A 20,159-nucleotide genomic window follows, 5' to 3' on the forward strand; every position below is an offset into this window, starting at 1 on the left:
GACAATCTCTCGTAATCCATTTAAAACATCCAACCCATAAAATCACTCTTTCAACATCCCCACATACTATTCTCATAGCTTTCTTGTGAATCTAGGTAAAGTTCTCTCCATTCTTAAAGTTGTGGAATTGCAAACTGATTTCATGTAGTTTTGTAAAGTTTAGGTAAGACTAGTGCTGAGTGTATGTGGAGAGTTTATATTCCTATGTGATATATTATTATTAATGCATGTGGTGTCATGCTTGTCTTTGAATATATAGTAGTGCTAAATTGCAAAGTCATATGGAGCTTTTTGAATTATTTTGACCTCTTATTGCTACTTTGTCTGCTATATTCAAACCCAGAGGCATTCCCAAGCTGGAAGATAAAAATCTACTTTCCAAAATGTTCACATTCTACAAATGTTGCTCGGCAAAAATTCACAGTGTCTTCCAAATTGTACTGTAGTATCTTTTCCTTGCAAGTCAATAATATACATGGAATTGAATTTTTAAGAAGGGAAGGAAAGGGTAGACAACTAAGACATTAGGTTTGATAATATGCATTCAATGCCTACTAACCAATTGACATAATGCTAATAACTTATCAGCACATTTTCTTCCACTTAATTGTTTCTCCTCAGACAATTTGATTAAAGAGGTATACTATCCCATTTCACAGATTAAGAAATTAAGGCTCAATAGAGTATAACTTTTCCAAGTTTAAAAAGCTAACAAATGATGAAATTAAGAAATGAACCTATATTGGTTTGTCTCCAAGAAACTTTCTACTACACATGTCATAAAACTAAAGCAATTTATAGAGCATATTTATCTTTAGGGGAACATTCAGAGATGAATTGGTTCATTCTCCATTATTTTAGAGAGGGAAAGTGAGTCTCAGAAGAGGGAATTGTCTTTCTCAAGGTTACCTAGATGAGTAATGACACAGATGTGACCAAGTCACAGAAAGACTACATTTATAAAAAAAAAAAATTCAATTAGAATTTATTTTTTGTTATACCTGCCCAAAAATATTTTTCTGGCATGTAGTCTATTATTTAACATGGTTCAGCTTTTTTTTAATATTCTATGCTACTTGCTTTATTTAATTAACTAGAAACATGACAGTTTCAGTTTTCAACTCATTTGCAATAAATATGAATTTGTCAAATTTATCTTTTATCAATTGTAAACATCCTATGCCAACAGTGTTATCATAAGTCATATAGATGTTTTTCACTAGGTAACAGAGAGGCTTCCAATTTTAGGCAACACACCCAGAACTGTTCACTGTAAATGCCCAAATGCCCTACACTTGAGTCTTATTCAGACACAGTAAAAATGCACCGTTTTAGAAGATGAATGATATTGCTCTTTTTCTTCAGAGAAGCAATAACGGGTAAAGAAATATAACTGCCAGGTAGCCAAGCTTCTGAGTGAAGCTTGTAGTAATAGAAAGACAATGTATAGTTACCAAGTAAAACCAAGAAAGCATCTATGAAATATGATGTCGTGATAGGCCCCAAATTGTTCTTTAATTAAAAAGTAGCAGTCTCTGAAATCATTGTGAGCTTGTATGACTTTTGTATTTAGTAATGTTGCATGCTCACATAATTGATATTAAAAGTAATACATTTTTTTCTGAAATGTACATAGTCTATGAAGAGTATTTATTGAACATACACTATGTATTTGGTACTGAGAAAGTGCTGCGAGTGATAAAGGAGAAATTTAAAGCCTTGGCCTTCTTGTGGCGGACATACTGGCATTCCAGTCTCTTTTTCTGGGATTTTACTCCAATTTTCACATCCATTACACTCTGGTGGCCCATTTCCTGGACTTCATCATCTACCAGAGCCAACTCTTAAATCATAAGCCCCAATATCATTCCTTTGGTTCTTACTTGCTCATCTACAGGGCAGTGATTTTCAATCAGAAGAAGGACCACTGTTTATCAGAATTCCCTGAAAGTTTTACAACACTCCCTCCTCCATCCATATACATTCTCTCTCTCTCTCTCACACACACACACACACACACACACACACACACACACTTCCCCTTTGAAAGCACTCCCTATATAACAAGCATCCTTTTCTGTCCACACCCTCACCTCTACAACCTGTCAATCACTGATCTAGAAAAAATACAGTTTCCAGATGCAAGAGCCCTGTTCACCTGACAAAAAGCTCTAAAATTAGTCAATAACAAAATGGAGTACTCACAGACGCCCATGGTTTCACTATATTAAGGATAGCATCGGGACGCCTGGGTGGCTTAGTCAGTTAAGCATCCGACTTTCGCTTAGGTCATGATCTCACCGTTCATGGGTTCAAGCCCCGCATCGGGCTCTGTGCTGACTGCCAGCTCAGAGCCTGGAGCCTGTTTCAGTCTGTGACTCCCTCTCTCTCTGACCCTCCCTTGCTCACACTGTCTCTCTCTGTCTCCTAGAAATAAATAAAAAAAAAACATTTAAAAAAAAAAGGATAGCATCTTGGGTTAGAAAAGCAGAACTTTTATTTTGATGTTGCTCTCTTTTCGTTACATTGTTTTTACCACATAAAGGCAGCAAAGACCAAGCAGAATCCAAGGTGGGACTCTGGAGAAAGTAAGCATCAAATAACACAGCCTGAGTTCAGGCAAGGTCTTAGGCAGTAGGGGTAAAAGAGGATGTAAATCTTTTAAGTTCATCTTACTCAGGTCACAAGGATAAAACAGTACACAAGGATTTGGAACAAAATGCTAGCTAGTGCAAAACAAGTTTGTATTGTCTCTGGTGTTTTTTCTCTGTGTATATTTGTTGCCTCTATCTAGGCCAGAATGTGGGGAATTGAGAGCCTGGCCATCTTTCACCATGAAGTCAAAATTCACAAAACTATCTGACTATGTAAAACTTTCTAGTTTGCACCATATCTACTTTCTGTTTTTATCAAGATGGGTATTTCCTTAACAACTCTCCTCCAGCCTGGAATCCACTGTTAATCCTTCTCCTCAATGTTCCTGATTGTCTTCCTTTCTTATCTTTCTGCCACCTGTGCCCAGTCAAAACCGATCAAACCATCTGCCTTCACTCTACTTGTCTTCAGAATGTCTGTAAAAAGACATTTTTATAACAATGCTGCAACTTCAGTTTAGTCATAAGTACTGCACAGCTCTTTTTTTTTTTTTTTCTTGGTCATGTCCCTCAGGACACAGGAAGTTTCCCACTTCTAAGATGTAAGTTGTCATCATCTGAGGCTTTTAAAACATTTCCTTTCAGGACGTCTGTTAATTATTCTTTTTTCTTCACCAACTTTACCCTTTCCCACAAATATACTCAAGTTCTCAGCTGCCCTCTTAACTTCACTGCTTGTATTTCTGAAAATAGGAATCACTGCTCTTTGCTTTCATGTTTCTCCTCCTTATTTCTTATCCTTTTGCAATTTTACCTCCAATTAAATTTTTCTTATTACCAACAATGTCTTTAGTAGCTCCTGGACTCGCAGTAAGTGTCACTGAAGACTTGGCTAATACGGAAATTAAAAAGTGATGATCTTCCAAAGGACTCAAGCTTCTCCTAAAATAAAATCTGGCGGTTGTATAATTCTAATTGATATTCATGTGGCTACATAATAAAGCCTCCTAAAGGAAGAATTTGTGTATCCCAAGAAACAAATTCTCCAGATTCACAAGTCTTCCATCATATATGGATATGCCCTTTCTCTTCCAGAATATTCTCCCCATAATGTTTGTGACATCCCCACATCCTACAGTGCTCATTTCTACATAGGGGTGGCTGTACATATCTAGGCATTAACCTGGAGACTGGACATCCAGAGACGGGCAAGATTAGGGTGTGATGTTTTAGAGTTCTGTGTCCCATTATACTCCAGGATGACTTCCACTGGTATCACTAGCTCCTCTTCACAGCAGCCATGTACAAGCAAAACCACTCAATTTCTTGGTACTAGCTCTCTGAATTAGACCTATGTGAGTATATCAGTCCCATTGGCCAAGTATAATGGATAGTTTATATATGTTTTACTAGTCTACGGGTGGCATTTAATCCTGTTTAATTCTGTTCACCATGGAATCTTTTTTTGAGATGCTTCAGTTACCTTCCTACCCCACCTCCCACCCTCTGGGTGAATGTATATATGTATTTAATCCTTTGTTCCTTTTTCTCTGGCAACTCCTTACTTTCCTTGACAAATTCATACTTCTTTACCTCCCTAAACATATGGTTCCCTGGGATTATAGCTTTATTCCTCTTCTCTAATCCCAGTCTTCACATGACTTCTTGGCCAATACAATCAATCACAACTTTTACCATGATAAATCCCAGAGGCCATTCCTGATCACCTGACCTATTGGATTGCTCAATATGGATTTCCCAAAAACATCTTAAAATTCAACATTCCAACACCAAATCCAATATATGAGTCCTTTACCAAAACTGCTTTTCTTCATATGCTGCAGATCTCATATAATGGAAGCACTGGTTTCCCAGCAACTTTGAATTAAAAATCTTTTTTTTTAATGTTTTATTTATTTTTGAGAGAGAGAGACAGCATGAGCAGGGGAGGGTCAGAGAGACACAGAATCCAAAGACAGGATCCAGGCTCTGAGCCAGCACAGAGCCCGATGCAGGGCTTAAACCCATGAACCATGAGAGCATGACCTGAGCTGAAGTCAGACTGAGCCACCCAGGCGCCCCCACCTTGAATTAAAATTCTTACAGTTCTCCTAACTCTTCTTTCTCCAGTTTGATTTTCAGTCCATCAGTTCTAATTCTTACCTACCCCTTGAAACTTCCCACTTCTTTTTGTCTGGATTATAACCCTTTAAATCATCACTTATCTAATATAAGGCAATAGCCTGCACACCAAGAACTGCCTCATCCAGCACTCTATCCATCTGGCAACCACATGTATCTTTCTAAAACATGTCTGCTTGTTTCACTCCCCTAATTTAAAAAATTCTTAAATTTAGCCAGACAAAACTTTTTGATATAAGTGCCCATTTTATTTTTACATAACTTCTTATTCTATGTTAGCTGCTTTCCTGTTCCTAAGATGTTCCTCTTCATGCTTTATGGCAAGTTCTCACTGGACCTTCCAGACTCTGTCCCGTTTCACCCTCTAGAGCCTTTTTGACTTGCATCCCCATCCGAAGCCCCACTCTAGAAATTATTTATTCTATACTTCTTGAGCCTTTAACACTTTATCTGCAAATGTATCTTCATAGATCATAGCTATTTGTTTACATGTGCATCTCTCCAACTTGAATATGGGCTCTTTGAGGGAAATAGCCCTCTTTTATTCATCTCTGTATCCTCATTGTCTATTTATAATAAATATCTGTAAATGAATGTCTGCTTTCTGAAGCTCACAATGTAAGTAAGAAACAAAATTTACACACAGGTTGATTAGGGAAAAATACAATTCAGAGATACAGTTGATAGTTGAAAATAGTGAAGTCTGCATAATATTGCCTTCTAGAACATAAAAACTTAATTTCTATCATCTTTTTCTTGTTTATTAAATAACGTAACTTTTAAAATTTTGTTCTCAGATTGTATGTTGCACATTTGCACCAACACACAAACACACACACACTCACACAGATTTGATAGGACATACAGATAATGAGATGTCCAATAGGATAATGTATATATAAATTAGTAAATCAGAGTAAGCCATCCAGCTAAATAGTAATCCTGGTAAAGGTATTTCTGTAGTATAAATCCCATTCAGTTTGCTGGAATTGAGAATACCTCCCACCAAAAAAAGGAGGGGGTTGTACCATAGTCTCCTAGCCTAAGCAACACATTAGTCAGAGAACAAGATCTTTGGGGAGATTTTTAATCTTTATAGAAGGGGACACTGAAGTTTTTAAGAATATGCTTCACACTAATAAAACATAATGTACTCTAAAAGGCTAAAAAAATAAGACTTCTGGTAGACTATAAAGAACTTGGTAGGAATGCAGAGAATAAAAAGGAGAAAATAATACAAAGGGACCAAGGAACATGTCTTTATATACTCAACAAGGAAAGGACACTGATGGACATATATGTACAGAACCTTAAGGTCTTTTTCCTGAACACTGCATCTTTTGGAAAACACAGAAAAATAGTAGTAATGAAATTAACACTGAAATCTAGCAGTACTAAAGAAGCACGGGGTGCTTTTGGACTCTGAAACTAAGAAATAAGAATGGCCAAGGAAAGATATAGGCTACTCCTAAGAGAACACATGTTTGCACTTTGGCTACCATGATTAATTTTACACATTTCACTTGAGTAGGATAGTGTGACCAGTATGACTGTCTTGTTTTATTTTTAAGTTTTCTTGTATCCCACACATTCTTTAAAATCCATAATACATAACAATGAATTTTAAGGGCAAAAAGTTATGCAAAAATAGATATAGCTAGGGAGTGACAACTTAAACAGAATCTATCTTCCTGGATGGTCCTAAATAAAATCCAGTAAGTCATCAATTTTATTTAGGAAATATTTGTCGAGCATTTACTAAGTTTAGGTCACTGTGTTAGGTGTAGGAAGGAGTACATTTTTTTTAATACCACAAATTCTTTAACTAGTAGAAACTGGAATATGTGACAGTAACCATAGTTTTTTCTGTCAGTATTCCCAGCCTTTTCCCATTGCCCCTCCATCCCTTATTATAAGGAATTTTCCTTCAATTCCACTGTGTAATAAGAATTTATTTTTGCTCAGGTGATTCCCAGGCCTTTGTAACACAGAACTGGAAGAACAGATCAAGACACAGTTTAGTTTGATAGGAGGAAAATGAGTTTTTTCATGAACAATCAATACACGAGTTGTTCTTTGCTATAGATAAACCAAAAAGAAAAATTAAGCTAATAAAGAGGTGCCTGGGTGGCTCAGTCGGTTAAACGTCTGACTTCAGCTCAGGTCATGATCTCACAGTTCGTGGGTTTGAGCCCCACATCAGGCTCTGTGCTGACAGCTCAGAGCCTGGAGGCTGTTTACGATTCCGTGTCTCCCTCTCTCTCTGACCCTCCCCTGATCACACTGTCTCTCTCTGTTTCTCTCTCTCTCTCTCAGAAATAAATAAAAAATTTTTAAAAATTAAGCTAATATGTTTAAGTCAGTTTGCACAACAAAGAGCTAAGAATTAGGGCGGAAATTAGAAAATCAATGAAACTGGGGTTTCTATAATTTTTTAAAATATTTATTATTTTTGTGAGAGAGAGACAGAGCATGAGTGGCGAAAGGCAGAGAGAGAGGGAGACACAGAATCTGAAGCAGGCTCCAGGCTCTGAGATGTCAGCACAGAGTGCAATGCAGAGCTTGAACTCAGGAACACTGAGATCATGACCTCAGCTGAAGTTGTATGCTTTAACTGACTGAGCCACCCAGGCGTCCAAAACTGGGGTTTCTAAAAGATAGTTTGAGAGCATTGACAGGAGGTTTCAATGAAGAAACAGTCAAAGAAAATTTTAGAAAGGATAGTAAACAGCATTTTTATAGGTTGTGAACTAGACCTTCCAAGAGATACATACAAATATTAGGAATGCATTTCAATTAGTTCTGGTTTTTAGATGAGAGTTTTTCTTATGTGGCTCCATTCAAAGACAGGGCCACATGAGACCTGGCTTATTAAAGTATACTAATTTAGTAGCAATGGCAAGACAAGTACATAAATAATCATAACTTCATCTGAATATGATGAGCAATAATGGATGAACCTGGAACATTCCATGAATATGCTGGTGGAGAAATGTCACTCAACAGGAAAGATCATGGAGAAGGACACAATAGAATGATTCCTTAAAATATTTATTTCATTGAAGAAAAAGAGATTAGATACTCTAGATAGGAAACATTGTAAACTGAGATACACAGATAGGAAAACATGGGGTTATGTATTTTTTAAATAATCCAAGTTAGCTAGAGCACAGTTCATGTGTTAAGTCTGAGGTGAGACACTGGGTCAGGCAGAGAAGTAGAAATCTGAGACCCTAAAGAGGAAGAGCTCAAAGCCCCCGAAGCTGACATTGAGGGCTCCAGGGTGTGCCTGACAGCTGACAGGAGTCAGCTGACAGCAGTGGCTGACAGACTAGCTTCCACAAGATCACTCAGAGGGAAGAGTGTGGGCATCTGAGCAGGTTCCAGGCACAAGGACTCTGAGACAAAGATGTGGTCCATGACAAGGAGCCTAACATAGAATCAGAAGAATTCTGAACACGAGAGTTAAGTTTTTGAAGGCAGACTAAGAGATAAAAGTAGACACAAGGATGTACTCCAAGGTTAAGATTCCAGCCAGTGAAAAGTCCAAACGTCAAAGGGAAAGTGAGAAGCAGCAGAAATGCATACAAGGGGCACAAAAAGGATCCTGCCTGGCAAAGCAGCTGCTGCTGTCCTTTATCCATGCTTTCTACTCATGCCCTGACACTCCTCAGTTTTTAAAGGCACCAGACTTCTCTGCTGGCATGTGGCGCAAGAATAAGAGAAAGAGGTCTTTTTATAGCACCGTAGAAAGCTGACCTTTTCTCAGGTTCTGAATATGTATTAGATGCTTGATTAAATTGCTTCTATTTCTCAGTTACTCTGAAATATGAATATACTTCTCTCCTTACAAATGACCAACCTAAGGCACAGGGAAGTTAAGTGGCTTGTCCAAGGCCATGCAGTTTGCATGTTTTGCAAAGCCAGGGCTGAAACTTCTCTGATGACAATTTCCCATGCTCTTTCAACTACACCAGAGCTGTCCAAAAGAACAATTCTACAAGCCAAATATGCATTTTTATGTTTTTAGTAGTCACATTAAAATAAGAAAGCAGTGAACAACCCAATATATCTGAAAGATTGACATCAAAATATACTCAATATAAAAATTAATAACACATTTTTTGTACCAATTCTTCAAAATCCTGTGTCTGTTTTCTAGCTATATCTCAATTCAGGCTAGCTATATTTCAAGTGGTCTGGCTACTTTGTGGCACAACCATACCATAGGACACATATCATAGGGCACAAACTATATGCCCTACTCTGTTTTCCAAGGATTAAGAACAGAAAGGACTCACTTTTGGGGCAAGGGGATCTAGGGTGCGCATGTTTGTGTATAGTTCTTTATCAAGGATTCTCAACTCTGGCCTCCTGTCAGAATCACCAGAAAAAAATTGTAAACATATTAAGAACTTAGCCTCATCTCTATTTTGACTCTATTGCAAAGTAAGACATCAACTTTCTTTTAACTTTTTGAAGTATAGCAAATCTTAGAATGTGCTAATAAGTGTGCAGTTTTCCATATGTCCATAAAACGAACACTCTCAGGTAACCATCACCCAGATCAAAGATCAGAATATTCCAGTACTCTAGAAGTCCTTGTCAAGTTCTCTTCTAGTCACCACCCCCTACAAAGAGCTTCATCCCCTGAGACTGATAAAATGGTGAATGTCCATCTGTTCTTACAGAGCAGGCCCTGGAGTTCAGCCCAGAACTGTCACCTAATACATCAATGCTCATTGCAGGTTGCTCTTCTGCAAAGTTCTATGCTTGGGTTTCTCAGGTCCGTTTGTAGCCCCAGAAATAACAAACCACATGCCAACCCATCTATCTCCTAGAGGATTCTACCCAAGGAAACACAGGTCCTTCCAACCATTAGATCCCCTGGTTCACACAGGTCCAATCTCCACTCAGCCTTGAACCGCTGGCTCTGTCTTTATTCAGCCCCTTTTAGGTGCATGATTCCAAAGATTTGGTCTTCTTCCCTCCTGCACAACCCACCCATTTTCTCACCCGAGTTTTACTTCCCTCAGTAGCAACAGATCAAATGGATGACAGTTTTGTAACATCAGTAATAGAGATTTCAATTTCCTGCTAAACAGGCTTTAATGTAAGTCCTAAGCTAATGCCCTTTTCCTTGGTACATAATTCCCCAACCTTCTGCTCCAGCCCTTCTCATTACTACACAGACACCCTGGTCTTATAAATTCAATTCTTTGGAAACAGCATTTGTTTTTCCCACTGGTCTTTATCCGCCCAGGTTCAAGTAATTTAAAGTGCATTTCTTTTTTTTTTTTTTTTAAAGTACATTTCTAAGAAAATGTAAACTTTGTGTTATCAATAGGTGTTCCCTCATTGGCTTAATCAGAAAAAAAGACAAAATAAAACATTAATTAAGGCATTTCCTAACTCAAGCCAACCTGAGCAAATATAAAAGCGGATCGAATCTGTGAGTCTCATGCTACAATAAGTCCTAAGTAAAACTTTGAGAAGTATTTAATATCCAGCAATATTCAGTCTGCCATTTGTTGGAATTACAATTGCTTCACAGTATTGTTTTCTTCCCTGCTCTCAGAACAGTGCCTTGTTGTACTTCCAGCCCATACAAGAATATTTTGAATGAGTCTGACTTTGCAAAGACAGCATTTGCAGCTGAAAATAGCAAAACATGACCATCTGTTCTCTCCCTTCATGACTCAATCTGACAATATCCTAACACAGTTGTCTTCTTCCTTGACTCCATCCTTCTCAGCCCACCTGCCTCATTCTACAAGTTTCCCACTTGAGTTTCTTCACTTACACTGTGTCTTTCCATGTTCCTCTCCTCCTGCTCACATAGCACTACTTTCCTACATTTTATTACTTCATAATTCTCAAAATCCTCAACAATACTCAATGAATTGCTTTCCAATCTCCATCCTCCCAAGTCCAGCTTTCTTCCTTAAGCCCCCTGCCTAGCATCTTTTGCACTCTACTTAGCCCTACCTAACTTTATGTGGGAAAAGGGAAAAAGGAAAGGAGTTCATTCCATGCCTAGGCTTCTAAGATCAATCTGAAGTTTTCTCAAAGTACGGGAATAACTCCTAGGTATTGGGGAGGAAGAAAGGCATAAGAAAAAATGAAGAGGCCAGGTGCCTGGGTGACTTATGCTGGTTAAGTGATGACTTTGGCTCAGGTCATGAGTTCAAGTTCTGTGTCAGGCTCTGTGCTGACAGCTCAGAGCCTGGAGCCTGCTTCAGATTCTGTGTGTGTCTCTCTCTGCCCCTCTCTTGCTCACACTCTCTCTCTCCAAAAATAAACAAATATAAATAAATAAATAAATATTTAAAAAAGAAAGAAAAAATGAAGGGGCATAAGATATAAATAACACTGGTGACAAGAGTAGTTTTCACCTCTATTACTACAGATTTCCACTAAGTCATTTGTCAACTATGGGAGAGGGGGTAGAAGATACACAATGCCACCAAATGCCACCACGGCAAGTTTCTTACCAATTCGCCAAATAACAGAGAGACCCTTAATCTGTCATTTGTCCATTCACTGAAACTCTAAATGATTGATAATTTTAGGAAACACTTGGAAAATACATTTAGGAGAGACCAAATTTAATAACACAGGCTCAAAACCCAGACTCCTTACTAACTAAATATATCATTTCCCCCAATTTACTTGACCACTCTGGGTATCAGTTTCTTGTCTTCAGGAAGAAATAATAATAGCATCTCTTAGGAATGCTGAATAATATTAAGAGAAATGTTATAGAGTACCTGACTGACTCAATCAGTTAAGTGTCTAACTCTTGGTTTCAGCTCAGGTCATGATCTCCATTTGCAGGATTAAGTCCCGGGTCGGGCTCTGTCCTGACAGCATGGCACCTGCTTGGGATTTTCTCTCTCCATCTCTCTCTGCCCTTTCCCTGTGCAACCTCTCACTCTCTCTCTTAATAAATAAATAAACATTTAAAAATATTAAAAATAATGTTAGAGGTTCAAATTAGTTAATATATGTAAAGCACTGAGAAAAGTGCCTGCCACTTCATGTAGATGTCAGCTATTAATGCTATAGTTGTGTTGTTATGAGATATGCAGTCTCAGATAACTCAGAGAACACAGTCAAATGGCATCTACCTCTTAATGAGTAGTGCCACCCAATGGCACAAAGGCTTAACTTATTCATCTACTGAACAAATATGAATGAGTTCTTTCTATGTAGCAGGTACTTTCAGGATGCTAACTATATAATAATTTAACTATAGGAATGATCTTCAGCCATGTAAAGCTCACAGACTGGTAAAGCCTGGCTTAGCTGGATCCTACCAAGTGGAATACTTAGAACATTTTGTCTAGCATATTGCAGGAAAGCCAAGTTATGAGGAGCAAAATTCCATTCAGGAGGAAAGAGAGAAAGGGAAACTACTTCAGGACTGCCTTAAGGGGAATTGAAGTTCATCTCTAATTTTTTCTTACAACTGTTACCTTTGCAGTGTCACAATGTTAATAAATAGTAGAAGGAGACATAAGTTCTCATAACAAAATAAAACGCAAAGCCATGAGGGATTGGCACTAAAAGGATGGGGGGAACCACCAGACAGGCTTAGTCATTTGATGACACTTGATTTCCTCTGTCAACTCTTGCTGGCACCCTGAGAACTGTTTTCATTTTAGTCTTCTGATTCAACTATAGACAGAAGATTATTCTCTTGGTTCCCCTTGATAAAACTGAAATCAGGCAGAATCTGGTAAACACCAAGGAGACCAAAGGAAAAAAGAGTATACACAGATTGGCTTACTTACTAAAGGAAGGTTTCTCATTTTTAATCTAGTTGACTTCAGTCCAGGATATCAAGTTCCTCCCATTATCCATGAGATCCTCTAAGGGTAATGAGACACCATCCAGAAAATGCTCCCTTTTCATCTATAGACTCTTTCTTCTATCATAATTCCTAGACTAAGGAATTACTTTTCCACTAGTTAGATATATCATGAAAACTACCTTTAAATAAGTATCCAGGGTTACCTGGGTGGCTCAGTTGGTTAAGTGTCAGCTGTTGATTTTGGCTCAGGTCATGATCTCACAGTTTCTGAGTTCAAGCCCTGCTCTGTGCTGACAGTGTAGAGCCTGCGTGGCGTTCTGTCTCCCTCTCTCTCTGCCCCTCTCTACTTGCTCTCTATCACTCTCTTAAAATAAATAAAAATAAACTTTAAAAAATAAAAAATATCTATTTCAAGCATACAGTAATAATTACATGATTAACACTTACACATTATTCATACATACTTAAGTACTTACTTGTTGATTAATAAAGAAAAAAGTCCCAAATTCCTCAGAATCTCAGCCAGGGGTTGTGAAGCGTATCAGCCTATTTACTCAATCACAAAAGTAGACTTTTAAAATTTTATTGCTATAAATAATAATTTTTTAATAAAAAGGATTTTCTTCTTTTTAAAAAAATATTTATTTATTTGAGAGACACAGAAAGAGGGAGAGAGAGAGTGAGTGAGCAGAGAAGAGAGCCCGAAGGGGAGAAAAAGTGAATAGCAAGCAGGCTCCATGCCCATAGCTCGATCCCATCACCATGAGATAATGACCTGAGCCAAAATCAAGAGTCAGAAGCTTAACCGACTGAGCTACCCACATGCCCCAAAAGTATTTTATTCTTAATCTGAAGCAAATTCGGTAATAGATATTCTGGTTAATCAAAGATTGACTATCATTGCCTTTGAATAAATATTTCTATGTTAAGGCATATTTCTCAATACGATAGGAAAATCAAGTTATTTAACAATAGTTAAACCAGTCTTTTTTGTACATATCTCAAGTGAAAAATAAAAATATAGCTTTATATTTTTCTATGTTTCTATATTTTTCTATATTTCTATTTTCTACTTTGTATTTCTAAATACTGATAAATAATAAGTAATAGATATCTGCCTCCTGGTGGTCATAGGCAGTTCTAAGAGGAAAAAACACCCCGTGTCTCTAAAACACAGCAGTGATTTTGTTTCAAAATTTTTTTTAGAAAGCTGTTCACTCTGGAAAGCAGTGATGGGTCAAATTAGTACCAACAAGGGAAAAAGCAGCAGTGGGAGCCAAGAGGACATGGGGCCTTCCACGAACATTGTGAAACACCATTTCCTTTTAGACTCAACTGGCTTATAGGCCATAAATATATGCACATAAACTCCACAGTCTTCATGAAAACCAGTTTTGATAAAATTAAAAAGTTTAGCTGGGATTTCTAATATGTTTATTACAAATATCTTCCCTTCAGTGTCAAAATCCTAAGCTTGGAATGCAATATACCTTTATTAGTAAACAGAATATTCCTCATAATATATATTACCTCCTGATATACCTCCTGATGTAAGGTCAATTGTATCAATCAGATATGGCCTAGAAACGTATGCTTCTTTGATTAAGTACCTGTACTTGGCAATAGAATAAAACCTGGGAAGTATCAAACATGCCTTGGCAGAAACATAGTATTGCTCACAAAAACCATGTCAGAAATGCAGGAGGTATTGTCAAAACAATAATTTACTGAGGCAATTTTTAAAACTATGATTTATCAAAATCTAAGTCAATTTTTGAAGAGTTGCCTCAGTAGAAATAAGAGTAAAATATGTTATATATCACATCACTAATATTTAACCTAAGTACTTATAAGCTTATGATATAGATTTATTTTTAAATAGAAGTCACATGTTTCGATAGACAATCTTAACAGCTAAAATTAATTTGACAAAATCTAATTTTGAAATTGTTAGATGAATAAACTCAAGACTAAGAACTTATAACACTTTTTAAAGTTAATTAATTAATTAATTAATTTTGAGTGAGAGAGAGAGAGAGCATACATAAGAGAGAGACTGGAGGAGAGGCAGAGAGGGAGTGAGAAAATCCCAAGTAGGATCCTCACTGACATGGGGTTTGATCCCATGTATGATGAGATCATGACCTGAGTCAGTACCAAGAGTCAAAGGCTTACCCAACTGTGCCACCCAGGCACCACTAGCACTTACACTTTTGATTGCAATATGAATATGAGGATTTAATTGGGAAAGTGATACAGAAAATATTCATGCATTATTCCACATATCTCATAATGTTTTTTTGATAAGTGTTGGTCCACAGAAGGGAAAGGATTGATGGATATTATTTTAATATAATAAATTTAGCAAATTAACTGAACATAAATCACTGAGCTTTTCTTTGTTATATTATTGTTTTGAGAATTTGAGTTGCATCACAGAAAAATGCCCTCTTAAATAACTGAAGAAAAAAATAAATTCATAAAAAGAACTAATATATTGACTACCAAGGACATTCATTTATTCATGACAGGGAAAGTGGAAAGCAAAAGAATAACTTTAAAGGAGAAACCTGACAAAAATAACTGTGAAATTATCCTTCGAAACAGGAGAAAAAAATTTTTTTAGACAATAAAAATGGGGTAATTTATTGCCAGTAGGCATGTCTTACAAGATATGTTAAAAGAAGTTCTTTAGAGAGAAGGAAAATAATAAAGTTCAGGAACTGGGACCTACACAAAGAAAGAAAATCAATGAAATAATAAGTGAAGGTAAAATAAAAACTTCTACTTTTCTTATTCTTAATCTAACAGACAAGAGCTTATTTAAAATAATAATAGCAATAACATATTTGATTTGGCAACAATGATACAAGGGACAAGAAAGAGGAATTACAATTATTTGTTACTATAATGTACTCACACTACCCATGAAGTGACATAGTGCTATTTTATTTTTTATTTTTTTATTTTTTATTTCTGAGAGAGAGGGTGTATGTGCAGGGGAGAGGGGCAGAGGTAGAGAGAGAGAGAGGGAAGGAGGGAGGGGGAGAGAATTTTATGCAGGTTCGAAGCTCAGTGCAGAGCTGGAATAGGACTCGATCCTATGACCCTGGGATCGTGACCTGAGCCGAAATCAAGAGTCAGACACTGAAATGACTAAGCCACCCATGTGCCCCAATATAGTGCTATTTTAAAGTGGACCTGGATTATTGTAAATGTATATTGCAAACTCTAGGGCAACTACTAACAATGGTAAAAAAGAGGGGAAAAAAGGAGTATAAATTGATTGATATACTAACTAGGAAGAGTAAATAGAATCAGATAACATGTTCAATTAAAAACCACAAAAGGCAGAAATAGTGTGGAAGACAAAAACAGAAACAAAGAATAAAGGCAAGAAATAGAAAACAATAAATGTAAGAGTTATTAATTCAATTAAATCAATAATTACACTGGATGTTAATGCTCTAAATGTACCTAATAACAGATAAAGATTTTCAAAGTGAATCAAGAGTCAAACCCAACTATATGCTCTGTACAAGAAACCCACAGTATATATAAAGACACATATAGATAAAAAAGCAAATGGATGAGGAAAAATATAACATGCTAACACTAATCAAAAGAAATAAGAAATACATTTGACTCTTAACAATGTGGAGGTTAGGGGCACTGAACCCCACATAGTAAAAAATCCACATGTAACTTTTGACTCCCCCAAAACTTAACAACTAATAGCCCAGTATCCACTGGTAACTTTACCAATAACATAAACAGTCAATTAAAACATATTCTGTACATTATGTGCATTATAGACTACATCCTTACAAGTAAGCTAAAAAAAATTTTATTAAGAAAATCATAAAGAAGAGAAAATATATAAACAGTACTGTACTGTAAAAAGATCTACATAAAAGTGGATCTGCTTAGTTCAAACCTGTGTTGTTCAAGAGTAAACTGTAGCTCTATTAATTTTGGACAGAGCAAATATCAAATCAAAGAAAGTTTTCAGGAATAAAGAAGGGTATTACATAATAATAATAATGAGATTAACTTTCCAGGAAGACATAAAATTCTTAATATGTATGAGTCTAACAACAGGGCATCAAACTATGAAAGGCAAGTCTAATGGAACCAAAAGAAATGAATCCACTATTATTGTTTGAGACTTCTACCCTCTATGAGAAATGAACAGTTCCAGTAGTCAGAAAATCAGTAAGGACATAGTTGACCTCCACATCATCATCAATTAACTGAATATAGTTGCCATCTATATACTACTTCATCCAAAAGCAGCAGAATACAAATTCTTCTTAAGATCACATGGAACTTTGACCAAGATAGACAATATTCTGGACAATTCTGTTCCATTTTTACAATGAGATATCCGATTTAACTGAGACTGTCTCCAACAAACTATGTTGGCAGTTCTCCCACGAGAAGTGACCAGGAAATTTTTCTTTTTTTTATATCTTTTTATATTAAAATGACATTATAAATATATAAGTGTTAATATTTACTGTGTCTTCACACAGTGCATTTCGTATTCTTTCTTAATGGTTTTAAAGTTTTTTTTACCAAGACCCCAGCAGTTTTCGTTAAATTTTTTTTCCCATTGACAAGATATTGCAGGCTTCTCTTTTATGCTATAGATCTTGAATTAGCCATTTCCCTATTTTGTTAATTTTTAATGCCTATTTATTTTTAAAGGAGAGAGCAAACATGAGCAGGGGAAGGGCAGAGACGGAGAGAATCCCAAGCAGGCTCCAAGGTGTGAGCTGTCACCATAGAGAACGACATGGGGCTCAAACACACAAGCCATGAGATCAAGACCTGAGCCGAAGCTGGAAGCTTAACCAACTTAACTACCCAGGTGCACCACCGTTTCTCTATTTAAAGACCACAATCCTGTGCTAAATGGCTAGAGATGCTCACTGCTACTGGCTTTGGCATAATTTTATAGGGGCATCAGTGAAAAGAGGAAAGAAATAACTAAACAAAGATAGTATATCATAAGTTCATATTGGTACTTACATTTCAAATTTAGAATTGAAGTGTTTACTTACTTTTTTTGATATTTGTATCTTTCATACTAAAATTTTTCTATCTTAATGGCATTTTACATATATGTCAAAGCAAATAATTTGTTATTCATATATTTAGAATATGTATACACACAACCTTACAGACACAATAGGATTACTAAAAACAATGTAGGACTATACAAGTTTTGTAATCCTTAGTATACAGCTTACTATGAATGTATAGTTAATGTCTTATAAAATCACTTGAAATTATTCCTCTCTGTGTAATTATGTCATCAACTCCATACAAAATTAGGCTTATTAACATTGCTTTAATTTTAATTTCACATTCATCTAGTTTTGTATATGTTTTTCTAAAACAAAAATCATCAAAGAAATCAAGCCTCTATCTTTATGCCCTTCATACCATTTTCTATTTTTCCAATAGATAACCTGTATCTATATAGTATTTTTTTTCAGTATTTTAAAATTTTTCCTCTAAATAAATACATATCTGCATTTGGTCACTTAAGATACACACGTTTTTTTTCCCCACCTTGCCTTTTCCACTTGACAATACTTGTTGAAGAACATAAAAATAGTCTTCATTCTTTTTTAGATCTGCAAAGTTCTTTGGATTTGGATATATCATCCAATTTACCAACCAGCCCTCCATTGATGGGCATCTGCATAGTTTCCTATATTTTGCTCTTACAAATAGTACAGCAACAAATATCATTGTGGATACATCTTTTTGATTTTGTTTTTGTTTTTAATGCATCTTAGGAATAGATTCCTATAAATAGGATTTCTGGATCTGTAAATGCATATATAATGTTGCCTGATAGTGACAAAATTGCCTCATAGGAGTGAAAAAGTTTGCATTTCCACTGAGTGGAATTTTTGTATGAGTGCCTATTTTCCAACAGATTGCCAACAGAGTATTTTAGATGAGAAATGGAATCACAATACAGCTTTAATTTGTGTTTCATTAGGTGATGTATGCCATTTGTATTTCTTCTTCTTAGAAATATATAGATTACTTGCCCATTTTTCTATACTACTGTTGGTCTTTTACTTTATTCTTTTGAGAATCTCTTTATATATTAGACATATTAATATTTTGTTTCTGATAAAGTCACACAACATTAACATATTTAATGTCTAATATTTTTCCCAGTGTCATTAAAACCTTTTCATTTTGGTGCTTTTACCACATAAAAATATTTTTCACTTTATGTAGTAAAATGTATCAATCCTTTCCACTATTACTTCTGGACTTTGAATCATAGAGAGTCTTTCCCATTCTCAATTTGCAGATGAATTAATGCTTTCTCTGGTTCTTCGGTGATTTCACTTTTTTAGTATATATATTTAAATATCTACCACATGTGGAATGTATCATGATAGAACAAATCACATTTTATCTTCTTTCATATGGCTTCACAGGTATCCCAACACCACTTATTTAATAAGCCTTTTTAAAAAATACTATGAAGATAATATTGCATATATTTGGAATGCCACCATTATCATATATTAAATGTTCATATACAACTGAGTCTTTCTGAAGTTTGTTTTCTCTTCTATTTTTAGTATGTCTACACACCAATAACCCTATACCCTTATTATGACAGTGATTTTATAATATGCTTTAACATCTGCTAAGGACAGTAGTCTATCATGTACACTATTCCACCCATTCCCCCATTTATTTTTCCTCACCACTTGCTGTTTATTTGTTCTTCTAAGTTAACTTTATAATAAAGATTCAAGCTCCAGAAAAAAATTCTGATATCTTCATTGGGATCATGTAAAATGTACATGTTAACTCAGTTGACATCATTTTGATAGTGTTTTTCTCTTCAAGTACGTAATTTGTTTCCCATCTAATCCTTCTTTTGCATCTTACACGAGCAGTTTATAGTTTTTACCAAATAGGTTTGAGCATTTCTTTTCAAGTCCATGCCAAGTTTTAAGATTTTTTTCATGGGGAGTAGTTGGCTGATTTTCATTTTTATTATACTGTGTAGGATCTTTTCTGTTAAATTTTGTTTATATGTACCAAGGGCTACTAATCGTTACATACTGAATTAATTGCTATGCTCTTTCCATGATACTTCTATCATGGAAAATGATATGATGACTTGTTAAAAAGAAAACCACAGGTCCAAAATGGCATCACTTAGGTTAAGACCCCAAGTCAATAAACCAAGACTTAATACCTAAACTGTCAGTAGTTTCAAATCCCCAGGAACGTAAACTTTAACTAGTCAACATGAGAATTTTCTGGTCAGCACTAGGAAGTGTACTGATAGACCCTCTCCTTTCCCCTTAGAAGGGCAACCTTGCCTAAAACAATGGATTCTTTGCTAATAACTTCCTTTTTTGTAGTTCCTCTCTACTTTTAAAAACTTTCCTTTTTCTGTAGCCCTTTGGAGCCCCTATTTGCTAGATGAGATGCTACTCGATTCATGAATCGATTAATAAACCAATTAAATCTTTAAAATTTATTCAGTTGAATTTTTGTTACTTAACAGATTTTGTGGTAGTGATGGGATTATAACTTCCAGCAGCTTTTGG

This window comes from Crocuta crocuta, unplaced genomic scaffold (assembly GCF_008692635.1).
Source record: "Crocuta crocuta isolate KB4526 unplaced genomic scaffold, BGI_CrCroc_1.0 scaffold81, whole genome shotgun sequence".
Classification (NCBI taxonomy): domain Eukaryota; kingdom Metazoa; phylum Chordata; class Mammalia; order Carnivora; family Hyaenidae; genus Crocuta; species Crocuta crocuta.